This window comes from Ranitomeya variabilis, chromosome 3 (assembly GCF_051348905.1).
Source record: "Ranitomeya variabilis isolate aRanVar5 chromosome 3, aRanVar5.hap1, whole genome shotgun sequence".
Classification (NCBI taxonomy): Eukaryota; Metazoa; Chordata; class Amphibia; order Anura; family Dendrobatidae; genus Ranitomeya; species Ranitomeya variabilis.
Window position 1 is genome coordinate 465,700,162 of NC_135234.1, and position 13,984 is coordinate 465,714,145.

Sequence of the window (13,984 nt, forward strand, 5' to 3'; positions counted from 1 at the left end):
GCCAGTCAGTCTAGTGGTCTGTGCCATCAAATCGGGCAGAGCTGCGGAGTTCAGTTATTGTCTACAGTGCTGTCGATGTGATGTCAGCGCTGCGGACAATAACAGACATTTGGAGTAGTGGTGGAGACTCATCACTGGACCTGAGGAGTGTGATCAAAGTGTGGTTTCTCTTATCAAAGTAAATTGCATCCGAGAGACAGAGGTTTTCCAAATGAGTTTTGTCTGTCAAGAAGTACTTGGTTGCCTTATTGATCTAATAATTGAGATGTTGTGGACAGGGACCAACGTGTACATTTATGTATCTAAATAAAGGGTGCATAATCAGCAGCCCGAAGCTACATGTGGCCCACCATGCCATTCTATTCGGCCCCCAACCTTCTGTATAATGTAATTCTATATCAGAGGTAAGAAGAGTAACACGCTCCTCAGGAGCAGGAATGGGCTAGCATGAATACAGCACAGTGTAATGTCATCTGGGTCCACCATGAATCAGGAGGGTCTCTTCTCTAGCCGTCCAGAGAAGCATACTGTACGGCAGTGGTCCACAACCTTTCTGACCTTGAGAGCCACATTCAGGTCTGAGAGAGGGTCGCGAGCTACATCCAGCTCCCACTGACCTCACAGTTATGGCAACCAAAGACCCCATTACTGGTATAATGAACATAAAAGTTTTTCTACAGAAATCACCCGGAAGCAGCATACCAAGATCCAAGGGTTTCTTCAATACCCCCATTCAATATTCTCCCAAGAAATTGTCGCATCCAGTTTCAATTGTCCCTTCTGATAGGTAGTATCATCCTGTCTCCAGCTTACTATAGTTAAATTATCTCTAAACATGTGTGCCTCCAAATCTGCTCTTCTGTGCAGAGCTGCTCAAAATATTCACCATTTTGAGATGTGCTCTTCATACCTGTTTGCTAGCCCTGGAGCTAATGCACCAAGCTGAAAAACAGCCACGAGCCACAATTCATGGGACCGCGAGCCACATGTGGCTCCTGAGCTACAGGTTGAGGACCTCTGCTGTATGGGAATCAGAGCCTTGTTCCCTCTGACGCTCATGGAGCGGCCCCCAGACGCAGGATGGCGGGGTACTCGGTATCGGGTCGATCGGTTCTGAGGATGTCACGGTGGCCTGACCCGGTCCGTGGCCCTGCTAAGGGGCGCCCAATAAAAGGTGTAGGTCGCAGTAAATAATGAGGACACAGGGTTGCAGTCTCTTTACCTCTTTACTGAAGGCTTCGGCATCCGCAATCCAGAGCACTGTTAACTGGGCTGGCTGAGACCGGCCGGTCCGAAAGCACATCCAGAGTTCCCTTTGCAGGTGGAAATCAGTGCCTACCTACTTCCCTGCGGAGCACCACGGGATAGTCCTCACAACTGTTGTGTATGTTTCTGTTCTTTCTCTCCGTCCCCCAGATGATATGGATAGGACGCACCCATATGACGGGGTAGGCCTGGAGTTATTTTATAGGGACCCTAGAGACGCCCCTCTCCCACATTTGCCTCCGTTGTCTTCATTAGGTGATTTAGGTGAGGCAGCCAACCTAAAATTAACTGCCCTGCCGTTGGTTTGAAGTAATGCGTGAAGCCCAATACTTCCTCGGCGTTCCGGCCACCGGCTACGCACCTCAGTAGGATGTTGCCGATCTCGGGGCACGACTCCTACTGGTTCTATCGCCTTTGTGCTGTGATCTCGTTTCTCACTTCTCCACAATATACCTCGCTTTGTGTCTTTTCTTAAGATGCCACCGCAATGAAGTGCAGGCGCGGCTCCGTAACGATCTGTCCTTTTCGCTAGGCCTCTGCCAGGATCCCACCCCTGACAGGGACCCCCCTGTATCTTCCCAAGCAACCTCTTCTCTCACAAGGTGTTACCTGGGCAAAACCCAGTCAGCTTCTCTCTAACTTCCTATCCAGCCCCCAGTTTTACCAGAGTGTGAAGAGTGGCCTAATACATAGAACCCTTTGCTTCCCCTGGTGGCCGGAGTGTGAAGTGTAATGTGTGACTGTGATACCTGGTCAGGTGAACTCCTTTAGTGCCATCAGACGTACCATCACTCCGCTTAGTGGTGGAGCGTCAGTACTGCAACGACCAGGACTCTGGGGCGCTGCACTCACACCATTCTTAAATAGTCGAATTAAAAAAATGCATCCAGCTACTATAAGACCCATAATCTTTAATGGAGAGAGTTACAGGTGTGCAGAGTCTCCTCTCTAGTGTACTGAATAGGATATAAGAGGAACCCAATTTCTCTTAGGGTATGTGCACATGACCCGGAAGTGGCAGCGCTTTGGATGGAGGGCATGTTCATCGTGTCCAAAGCGCTGCCGTCTATTCAATGCAGGTGAATCCACATGTGTTCAATAATCCATGTGGATTCACCAATACCATTGGTGAAATTAACATGCTGCGATCTGGAGAGACAAGTCTCATGTCCGTCTCCACGGGTGATCCACGGGCATCTGTGGAAGCATAGTGGGCATGGGATGCTGTAACATCTGGATGCTGTGAGTTGGACGTTGTACAAGTACGCAGCGTTCTACCCTCAGCATTTATTGATCGTGTGTACATACCCTTAGACATTTATGCCATTTACTTTTGATATGTCATGTCATGAACCTCTCAAAAGGAAATACACCATTCACTTTTCTGCTGCTCATGGAAGTAGTTAACTGTGACAATGTGACCCTCAAGCCAGAAAAGGTTGTGCACCTTTGATCTAGAGGAAGAGTCTATGATGGAACTTGTCATGACTTGCACAACAATTTTTTGTAACTCTATCGTGATAGCAATTGAAAATGTAATTGGTGTAATTGTCTATTTATGATTATATATGTACTTTATTTGACAAGTAGCGGAGTTGTTGGTCTTTTTGCTCATACCCCGAGGGTGTAATATTGAAGAAGGATTCAGAATGGATTCACAATTTTAGAGATTGTGGACACATAGGTCCCGATTTATCATTACCTTTGCACCTCTTTTTGTCTGGTTTTGTGCATTTTGTGACTTTATGTGGTGTTACCTGTTTTGTTTCTTTTTTCTGCTTTGTTGGCAGAGTTGTGATTCAGATGTTTTCACCTGATTCATCAATTATCACTTAAAAAGTCTCAAAATATGGCACAACTCCACCCCATTCACCCCCCAGTGTATTTTTGAGTACTTTAGTATTTTGGTGCAAATTTTGCGCCATTTTGCAAAATATGTGACTTTTACCTCTAAAAAGTTTCAAAAACAATTCAAGACACAGAAAAGGACCATACTTGATTTTGCGCCAAATTCATGCAATGTGTGCGCAATTTTGAATAATTTGGTGCCTAAAACAGCGACTAAAACCATAAGACAAAACATGAAAATGACTTAAAAAAAACAACAAAAAAGTATGGATTGTGAACTATGTATCTATGTTATGGAGACTTATCTGCTTCCTTAACCCCTTCCCGACATGCGCTGTACTAGTACTGCTCTGCGGGAACTGAGTTCCCGCAAACCGCAATACTAGTACGGTGGCACGATCGCGTGGCCTCGCGCTGAGCGCCGCTGCGATCGCGTGCGGGTGTCAGCTGTATATGACAGCTGACATCCCGCAGCAATGCCCACGATCGGCGCTAGCGCCGATCGTGGGCATTTAACCCCTCTGATGCCGCTGTCAGTAGTGACAGCGACATAGAGGGGCATCGCGCTCCCTGCGCTCTCCCACCGGAGCAACGCGATGCTCAGAGCAGGCTCCGGAAAGCCTCCTGCACTGCCTGTCAGATCGCTGATCTGACACAGTGCTATGCAAATTGTCAGATCAGCAATCTGATCTAATATAGTGATGTCCCACCCTGGGACAATGTTAGAAGGTAAAAAAAAAAAAATATCCCCAAATGAAGAAAAAAAAAAAAATTCCCAATAAATCCATTTATTTATGTAAATAAAAGAAAAAACATTAAAAGTACACATATTTGGTATCGCCGCGTCCGTAATGACCCGCTCTATAAAACTATGACACTAGTTAACCCCTTCTGTGAACATCGCAAAAAAAAAAAAAAAGAAAGAGGCAAAAAACAACGCTTTATTATCATACGGCGAACAAAAAGTGGAATAACACGCTATCAAAAAGACGAATATAAATAAACATGGTACCGCTGAAAACGTCATCTTGTCCCGCAAAAAAAAAGCCACCATACAGCATCATCAGCAGAAAAATAAAAAAGTTATAGCTCTCAGAATAAAGCGATGCAAAAACAATTATTTTTTATATAAAATAGTTTTTATTGTGTAAAAGTGCCAAAACATAAAAAAAATATAAATGAGGTATCGCTGTAATCGTACTAACCCGAAGAATAAAGCTGCTTTATCAATTTTACCACACGCGGAACGATATAAACGCGCCCCCTAAAAGAAATTCAGGAATTGCTGGTTTTTGTTCATTCTGCCTCCCAAAAATCGGAATAAAAAGCGATCAAAAAATGTCATGTGCCCAAAAATAGTACCAATAAAAACGTCAACTCGTCCCGCAAAAAACAAGACCTCACATAACTCTGTGGGCCAAAATATGGATAAATTATAGCTCTCAAAATGTGGTGATGCAAAAACTATTTTTTGCAATAAAAAGCGTCTTTTAGTGTGTGACGGCAGCCAATCATAAAAATGCACCAAAAAAACACTATAAAAGTAAATGAAACCCCCCTTCATCACCCCCTTAGTTAGGGAAAAATAATAAAATTTTAAAAAATGTATTTATTTCCATTCTCCCATTAGGGTTAGGGTTGGGGCTAAAGTTAGAGTTGGGGTTAGGGCTAGGGTTAGGGTTAGGGTTAGAGTTGGGGTTAGGGTTGGGGTTAGAGTTGGGGCTAAAGTTAGGGTTGGGGTTAGGTTTGGGACTAAAGTTAGGGTTGGGGCTAAAGTTAGGGTTAGGGCTAAAGTTAGGATTTGGATTACATTTACGGTTGGCATTAGGGTTGGGATTAGGGTTAGGGGTGTGGTTAGGGTTATGGTTGGGATTAATGTTAGGGGTGTGTTTGGGTTAGGGTTTCAGTTAGAATTGGGGGGTTTTCACTGCTTAGGCACATCAGGGGCTCTCCAAACGCGACATGGCGTCCGATCTCAATTCCAGCCAATTCTGTGTTGAAAAACTAAAACAGTGCTCCTTCCCTTCCGAGCTCTCCCGTGCACCCAAACAGGGGTTTACCCCCACATATGGAGTATCAGCGTACTCAGGACAAATTGGGCAACACATTTTCTCCAATTTCTCCTGTTACCCTTGGGAAAATACAAAACCGGGGGCTAAAAAATAATTTTTGTGGAAAAAAAAAAGGATTTTTTATTTTCACGGCTCTGCATTATAAACTGTAGTGAAACACTTGGGGGTTCAAAGTTCTCACAACACATCTAGATAAGTTCCTTAGGGGGTCTAGTTCCCATTATGGGGTCACTTGGGGGTTTCTACTGTTTAGGTACATAAGGGGCTCTGCAAATGCAACGTGATGCCTGCAGACTAGTGTTGAGCATTCCGATACCGCAAGTATCGGGTATCGGACGATATTTGCTGTATCGGAATTCCGATACCGAGTTCCGATATTATTGTGATATCGGAAATTGGAATCGGAAGTTCCCAGTGTATGGTTCCCAGGGTCTGGAGGAGAGGAGACTCTCCTTCAGGCCCTGGGATCCATATTCATGTAAAAAATAAAGAATTAAAATAAAAAAATATGGATATACCCACCCCTCCGGCGGCCCCTGGACCTTACCGATGTAACCAGGAGCCTCCGTTCCTAAGAATGAGGAGTTTAGGACCTGCGATTTAGGACCTGTGATTGGTCGCGTGAGCGGTCACATGAGCGGTCACGCGACCAATCACAAGCCGTGACGTCATCGAAGGTCCTAAACTCCTCATTCTTAGGAACGGAGGCTGCCGGTTACATCGGTAAGGTCCAGGGCTCATCCGAGGGTGAGTATATCCATATTTTTTATTTTAATTCTTTATTTTTTACATGAATATGGATCCCAGGGCCTGAAGGAGAGTTTCCTCTCCTTCAGACCCTGGGAACCATCCAGGATAGCTTCCGATACTTGTGTCCCATTGACTTGTATTGGTATCGGGTATCGGTATCGGCGATATCCGATATTTTTCGGATATCGGCCGATACTATCCGATACCGATACTTTCAAGTATCGGAAGGTATCGCTCAACACTACTGCAGACCAATCCATCTAAGTCTGCATTCCAAACGACGCTCCTTCCCTTCCGAGCACCCAAACAGTGATTCCCCTCCACATATTGGGTATTAGCGTACTCAGGACAAATTGGACAACAACTTTTGTGGTCCAATTTGTCCTGTTACTCTTGGGAAAATAAAAATTTTGGGGCTAAAATATCATTTTCGTGGAAAAAAATATATTTTTTATTTTCATGTCTCTGCGTTATAAACTGTAGTGAAACACTTTGGGGTTCAAAGTTCTCACAACACATCTAGATAAGTTCCTTGGGGGGTCTAGTTTCCAATATGGGGTCACTTATGGGGGGTTTCTACTGTTTAGGTACATCAGGGGCTCTGGAAATGCAACGTGACACCTGCAGACCAATCCATCTAAGTCTGCATTCCAAACGGCGCTCCTTCCCTTCCGAGCTCTGCTGTGCACCCAAACAGTGGTTCCCCCCACATATGGGGTATCAGCGTACTCAGGACAAATTGGAAAAAAACTTTTGGGGTCCAATTTGTCCATTTACCCTTGGAAAATAAAAATTTGGAGGCTAAAATATCATTTTCGTGGAAAAAAATATATTTTTTATTTTCAAGGCTCTGCATTATAAACTGTAGTGAAACACTTGGGGGTTCAAAGTTCTCACAACACATATAGATAAGTTCCTTGGGGGGTCTAGTTTCCAATATGGGGTCACTTGTGGGGTGTTTCCACTGTTTAGGTACATCAGGGGCTCTGCAAATGCAACGTGACGCCTGCAGACCAACCCATCTGAGTCTGCATTCCAAATGGCGCTACTTCCCTTCCGAGCTCTGCCGTGTGCCCAAACAGCGGTTCCCCCCCACATATGGGGTATCAGCGTACTCAGAACAAATTGGACAAAAACTTTTGCGGTCCAATTTCTCCTGTTACCCTTGGGGGAAAAAATTGTGGGCTAAAAATCTTTTGGTGGAAAGAAAAAATTATTTTTTTTTAATTTTCACGGCTCTACATTCTAAACTTTAGTGAAACAATTGGGGGTCAAAAGTACTCACAACACGACTAGAAAAGTTCCATAGAGAGTCTTCTTTCCAAAATGGGGTTACTTGTGGGGAGTTTCCACTGTTTAGGCACATCAGGGGCTCTCCAAACGCGACATGGGTTCCGATCTTAATTCCAGCCAATTTTGCATTGAAAAGTCAAATGGCGCTCCTTTCTTTCCGAGCTCTGCCATGCGCTCAAACAGTGGTTTACCCCCATATATGGAGTATCAGCGTACTCAGGACAAATTGAGCAACAACTGTTGGGGTCCAATTTGTCCTGTTACTCTTGGGAAAAAAAAATTTGGGGTGAAAAGATCATTTTTGTGAAAAAAATGATTTTTTTTTACTGCTCTACATTATAAACTTCTGTGAAGTACTTGGGGGTTCATCACACATCTAGATTAGTTCCCTAGGGGGTCTACTTTCCAAAATTGTGTCACTTGTGGGGGGTGTCCACTGTTTAGGCACATCAGGGGCTCTCCAAACGCGACATGGTGTCCGATTTCAATTCCAGCCAATTTTGCATTGAAAAGTCAAACGGCGCGCTCCTTCCCTTCCGAGCTCTGCCATGCGCCCAAACAGTGGTTTACCCCCACACACGGGGTATCAGCATACTCAGGACAAATTGCACAACAACTTTTGCGGTCCAATTTGTCCTGTTACCCTTGGGAAAATAAAAAATTTGGGGCGAAAATATCATTTTTTATAAAAAAAAATATGATTTTTTTATGGCTCTACATTATAAACTTCTGTGAAGCACTTGGAGGTTCAAAGTGCTCACCACACATCTAGACTAGTTCCTTATGGGGTCTACTTTCTAAAATGGTGTCACTTGTGGGGGGTTTCCACTGTTTAGGCACATCAGGGGCTCTCCAAACGCGACATGGTGTCCGATCTCAATTTTTTTGCATTGAAAAGTCAAACGGCGCTCCTACCTTTCCGAGCTCTGCCATGCGCCCAAACTGTGGTTTACCCCCACACACGGAGTATCAGCGTACTCAGGACAAATTGCACAACAACTTTTGGGGTCCAATTTGTCCTGTTACCCTTGGGAAAATAAAAAATATGGGGCGAAAATATCATTTTTTATAAAAAAAATATGATTTTTTTTTATGGCTCTACATTATAAACTTCTGTGAAGCACTTGGAGGTTCAAAGTGCTCACCACACATCTAAACTAGTTCCTTAGGGGGTCTGCTTTCCAAAATGGTGTCACTTGTGGGGGGTTTTCACTGTTTAGGCACATCAGGGGCTCTCCAAACGCGACATAGTGTCCGATCTCAATTCCAGCAAATTTTGCATTGAAAAGTGAAATGGCGCTCCTTCCCTTCCGAGCTCTGCCATGTGCCCAAACAATGGCTTACCCCAACATATAGGGTATCAGCGTACTCAGAACAAATTGTACAATGACTTTTGTGGTCCAATTTCTCCTGTTACCCTTGGTAAAATAAAACAAATTTGATCTGAAGTAAATATTTTGTGAAAAAAAGTTAAATGTTAAATTTTTTTTAGAAAAATGTTTAGAATTGAGAGTCCTCAGTGGTTGATACCTTTTAATGGCTAACTGAAAAGATGGTAACAAATTGCAAGCTTTCGAGACTACTCTGGTCTCTTCATCAGGCATAGACTGTTAGGACTGGCGGAACGCACCAAGTAAAAGATGTAATAATATTGGTGCGTTCGCAGTCCGAGGTCCACCGTGCAGGTGAAAACCCGCTGCTAGCAAATGGCGGCGCTAAATGGCGGTGGAAGTGAACCCTGCTAAGCCACAGGTCCGCAATACCGCACAAAGAAGTCGACGAACTCAATCCCAAGACTCAGGGTAGAAGTCCGTACAGACAACTTGCTCAACACACCGCAACTGGGTGTGTAGGTATAGTAAGAGCACCGAAGTGCGAACTGTGCCGTGCTGGCAGACACCACTAGTACCCAGACGTGGGTTAAGAAGCACAATACTGGCGCGTGGCGCCGCGCTGGCGGTCACAGCGATAGACGCTGACTCGTGTGTAACACGTGGAGTGTTTAGTCGGGCGCTAGGTAGCAGCCATACACCTTACGCGATCTTTCATACAATAGGGTAGGGGTATTTAATGAACGACTTGCACTCACAACAAACACACGTATACAAATGTACACTAGCGCATGGCCGTGCGGCCATGCGAGTCTTATATAGCTGCAGCAAGTAAAAGACCTTCCTAAAAGGACCAATGAGAGACTGTCATACCAGAGCATGTGACCCTAAATCTCCACTGAGAGATCTTGCCCTGGGCATGCTCAGTGTGTGCAAAGCAAGACTTAGCCTTTGCACTTAAAGGACTTTCCAGAAAGGACCAATGGACTTAGCTGCAGTGTCTGACCATGTGACCCTCGATCTCCACTGAGAGATCTCACTCAGGGCATGCTCAGAACGAGAAAAGCAGGACTTAGTCCCAGAAGCGTCTATTCGCCACTGCCCATCACTGACTTCAATGGCAGAAGCCGGAGAAGCAGCAGTAACTCTTTGTACAGAGTGGGACTGAGCAAGACGCTGGGACCAATGTCTCCGCTGAGCAGGCTCCACTGCGGCAGGAGAAGAATGGCCGCAGCACAGACGGCCCGAGATTCCCCCTGTGCAGAAGTGGGAACTCGACCCCTCACATAGACTAATACAAATTCTGAAGAATCACATATTTATGCACAACATAGCACAGAAAAAAAAAAAAAACATAGATAAGACAGGTGGCATGAAGCAGAATAACCATGAGTGATTAACAGTTATGTCCATAAATGTTGAGCCAGTTCTTAGATAAGGAATGTTTTATTGTCCTCTGATTGGGGTCTCTGTTGTGATGACCCCTCATAGTCTGAGGGGCAAGTTTCTTAGTTGATGTAAAAAGACATAAATCCATGCGACACATTCATTCCACCACTAAGACAGTCAAAGGTCGTCATCAGTTTATATTCCCAGACTCTTCTGTCTCTCTGAGTTTTGAAGTTACCTTTCAACACAAGTAATTTCATGTCCATAATGCTATGATTTGGAAGACAAAAATGTATTGCCACAGGTAGATCCATTCTTTTTTCTCTTATTGTATGGCGTCGAGAATTCATTCTTGTTCTAAGCTTTTGCTCTGTCTCCCCCACATACAGACCCCCAGTTGGACATTTAGTACAAATAATTAGGTACACGACATTAGATGTGATGCAGCTGAAAGTACCTGGGATCTTGTAGTCCTGATGTGAGTTGGGGATCTTTATCTTGTCCGTGGTCATTATAAAAGGACAGGTTTTAATTTTTTTCTGATTGCAGGGAAAGGTACCTGCAGCTGTTGGGAGAGGACAGGGAGCTCTTGACAATGATGCTTCTTAGATTTGGGGGCTGTCTAAAACACAGTAATGGGGGGTCTGGAAAAATGGATTGTAAGCGGGCATCTTTTTGTAGTAAAGGTTGCAATTTCCGTGCAGCTCCCCTTAGCACCTCCAGATTTGGATTGTAGGTAACTACTAGAGGTACCCGGTTATTTTCTTCTTTAGCTTTGTAATGTAGCAGGTGATTCCTTGATATTCTGGTGGCTCTTGTAATCTGGTTTTCAATTGTTCTTGGATGGTAGCCCTGATTCAAAAAGGTCTTTCTGAGGCGATCAAGGTGTTCATCCCTATCCATTGGGTTGGAACATATACGATTGTATCTGATGGCTTGGCTGTAGACAATGGAGTTTTTTATGTGTTTTGGATGGAAACTGTCCCATTTAAGGTATGTTGGACGGTCGATTGGCTTCTGATACAGGCATGTCTCTATTTTATTGTTCTGCAGCTTAATGATGGTGTCCAAAAAGTTAATTTCAGTACAGGAGTAGTTGAGTGTCAAGTTGATAGTAGGGTGAAATTGATTAAACTGTTCATGGAACATCTTTAGCTGTGGTTCAGACTCCGTCCAGATGATTAAAATGTCATCAATGTAGCGGTAGTACGCCAGAGGCCTTATGGGACGTGAGGACAAAAAGTCGCTTTCAAGCTTGGCCATGAAAAGATTTGCATACTGTGGGGCCATATTACTTCCCATTGCTGTGCCAGTCTCCTGTAGATAGATCTTCTTGTCAAATTCAAAGTAATTGTGGGTGAGGATGAATTTTATAAGTTTCACCACAGAATTTGCATCAGTCCCTGTGTTTTCCAGGAAGAATTTGCAGGCATTTAATCCATCCTGGTGTGGGATATTGGAGTACAAAGACTCCACATCCATGGTGGCCAGGATGGTTCCTTCTGGTAGAGGACCTATTGCTGATAGTTTATTCAATAGGTCAGTTGTATCCTGAATGAAGCTGGGTGTATCCCTTACCAGGGGTTTAAGAATACCCTCTACCCATCCAGATACCTGCTCATTAAGGGTGCCCACACATGAAATAATTGGTCTTCCTGGATTTCCAGATTTGTGGATTTTGGGAAGCATGTAGAATGTCCCTGTTCTTGGACTTTCTGGTATCAGGTCATTGGCTCTTACGGATTCGTCGGGCAGACAAGATACCAACTTGTTTAGTTCCTTGTAGTAGTCCTGTGTAGGATCCGACTGCAATTTTTTGTAGTAGCGTGTGTCCATAAGTTGTCTGTTTGCTTCCTTCGTATAGTCTGATGTGTTCATCATGACTATTGCACCTCCCTTGTCAGCAGGTTTGATGATGATTTCTTTGTTGGTTTTCAGAGACTGTATGGCCTTTCTCTCCTGGGCACTGATGTTGGATGCTTGTCTCCTGTTAGTATCTATGATGGTGGATTTTATCACATGTCTGAAGGAGTCTATATATTTATCCAAATGAGGGTTGCGTCCAGGTGGAGGTGTCCAGTCTGACCTCTTCTTTGTTGTTAGGATCCCTTTTAAAGAAGAAAATAACCGGGTACCTCTAGTAGTTACCTACAATCCAAATCTGGAGGTGCTAAGGGGAGCTGCACGGAAATTACAACCTTTACTACAAAAAGATGCCCGATTACAATCCATTTTTCCAGACCCCCCATTACTGTGTTTTAGACAGCCCCCAAATCTAAGAAGCATCATTGTCAAGAGCTCCCTGTCCTCTCCAACAGCTGCAGGTACCTTTCCCTGCAATCAGAAAAAATGTAAAACCTGTCCATTTATAATGACCACGGACAAGATAAAGATCCCCAATTCACATCAGGACTACAAGATACCAGGTACTTTCAGCTGCATCACATCTAATGTAGTGTACCTAATTATTTGTACTAAATGTCCAACTGGGGGTCTGTATGTGGGGGAGACAGGGCAAAAGCTTAGAACAAGAATGAATTCTCACTGCCATACAATAAGAGAAAAAAGAATGGATCTACCTGTGGCAATACATTTTTGTCTCCCAAATCATAGCATTATGGACATGAAATTACTTGTGTTGAAAGGTAACTTCAAAACTCAGAGAGACAGAAGAGTCTGGGAATATAAACTGATGACGACCTTTGACTGTCTTAATGGTGGAATGAATGTGTCGCATGGATTTATGTCTTTTTACATCAACTAAGGAACTTGCCCCTCAGACTATGAGGGGTCATCACAACAGAGACCCCAATCAGAGGACAATAAAACATTCCTTATCTAAGAACTGGCCCAACATTTATGGACATAACTGTTAATCACTCATGGTTATTCTGCTTCATGCCACCTGTCTTATCCATGTTTTTTTTTTTTCTGTGCTATGTTGTGCATACATATGTGATTCTTCAGAATTTGTATTAGTCTATGCCTGATGAAGAGACCAGAGTAGTCTCGAAAGCTTGCAATTTGTTACCATCTTTTCAGTTAGCCATTAAAAGGTATCAACCACTGAGGACACTCAATTCTAAACATTTTTCTATCTACTGGCTAACACGGTACCAAGATATATATCTTTCCTGTATCAATTTTTTTTAAACATTCCAAAAATTCCTGTGAAGCACCTCAAGGGGTAATAAACTTTTTGAATGTGGTTTTGAGTACCTTGAGGGGTGCAGTTTTTAGAATGGTGTCACTTTTGGGCATTTTCTGTCATATAGACCCCTCAAAGTCACTTCAAGTGTGAGGTGGTCCCTAAAAAAAATGGTTTTGCAAATTTTGTTGTAAAAATGAGAAATCGCTGGTCAATTTTTAACCCTTATAACTTCCTAACAAAAAAAATGTTTCCAAAATTGCGGTAATGTTAAGCAAACATGTGGGTAATGTTATTTATTAACTATTTTGTGTCACATAACTCTCTGGTTTAACAGAATAAAAATTCAAAATTTGAAAATTGTGAAATTTTCGCCAAATTTCCATTTTTTTCACAAATAAACGCAAGTCAAATCGAAGAAATTTTACCACTGTCATAAAGTACATTATGTCACGAAAAAACAGCCTCAGAATCACCAGGATCCATTGAAGCGTTTCAGAGTTATGACCTCCTAAAGTGACAGTGGTCAGAATTGGAAAAAATGTCAGGTCAGGAAGTTGAAAACAGGCTTCTGGGTGAAGGGGTTAATCACAGTTTGACTCTACACATTGTGATTAAACAGGTTTGCAGTGAGAGGATGGAGGAGTGATGTGTTAACATTGCACAGAATGTGTATTTTAAACTATGATTTGCTGTGATTTGCTTTTCGCATTAAAATACTAAATGTTCTTACTGCAACTGTTTTTGTAAGCTTTTTGCAAATAATACCACACCTTCAAGCCTGCTGAACATTTTCTACATATAAATGAGTCTAAAAACTATCGTTCTGCTGATCTCTGGCACAAATATGTGTGATCTTTTCTGCTTCCTATTGAGATTCTCACATC

General features: G+C 43.2%; 1 protein-coding gene across 1 annotated transcript in view; it reads left to right on the plus strand.

The window, feature by feature from the left end:
* The window catches only part of LOC143818313 (sodium/hydrogen exchanger 2-like), a 180,540-nt gene that overhangs the window by 106,223 nt on the left and 60,333 nt on the right, over positions 1-13,984 (plus strand). The gene's annotated exons all lie outside the window — the stretch shown is intronic.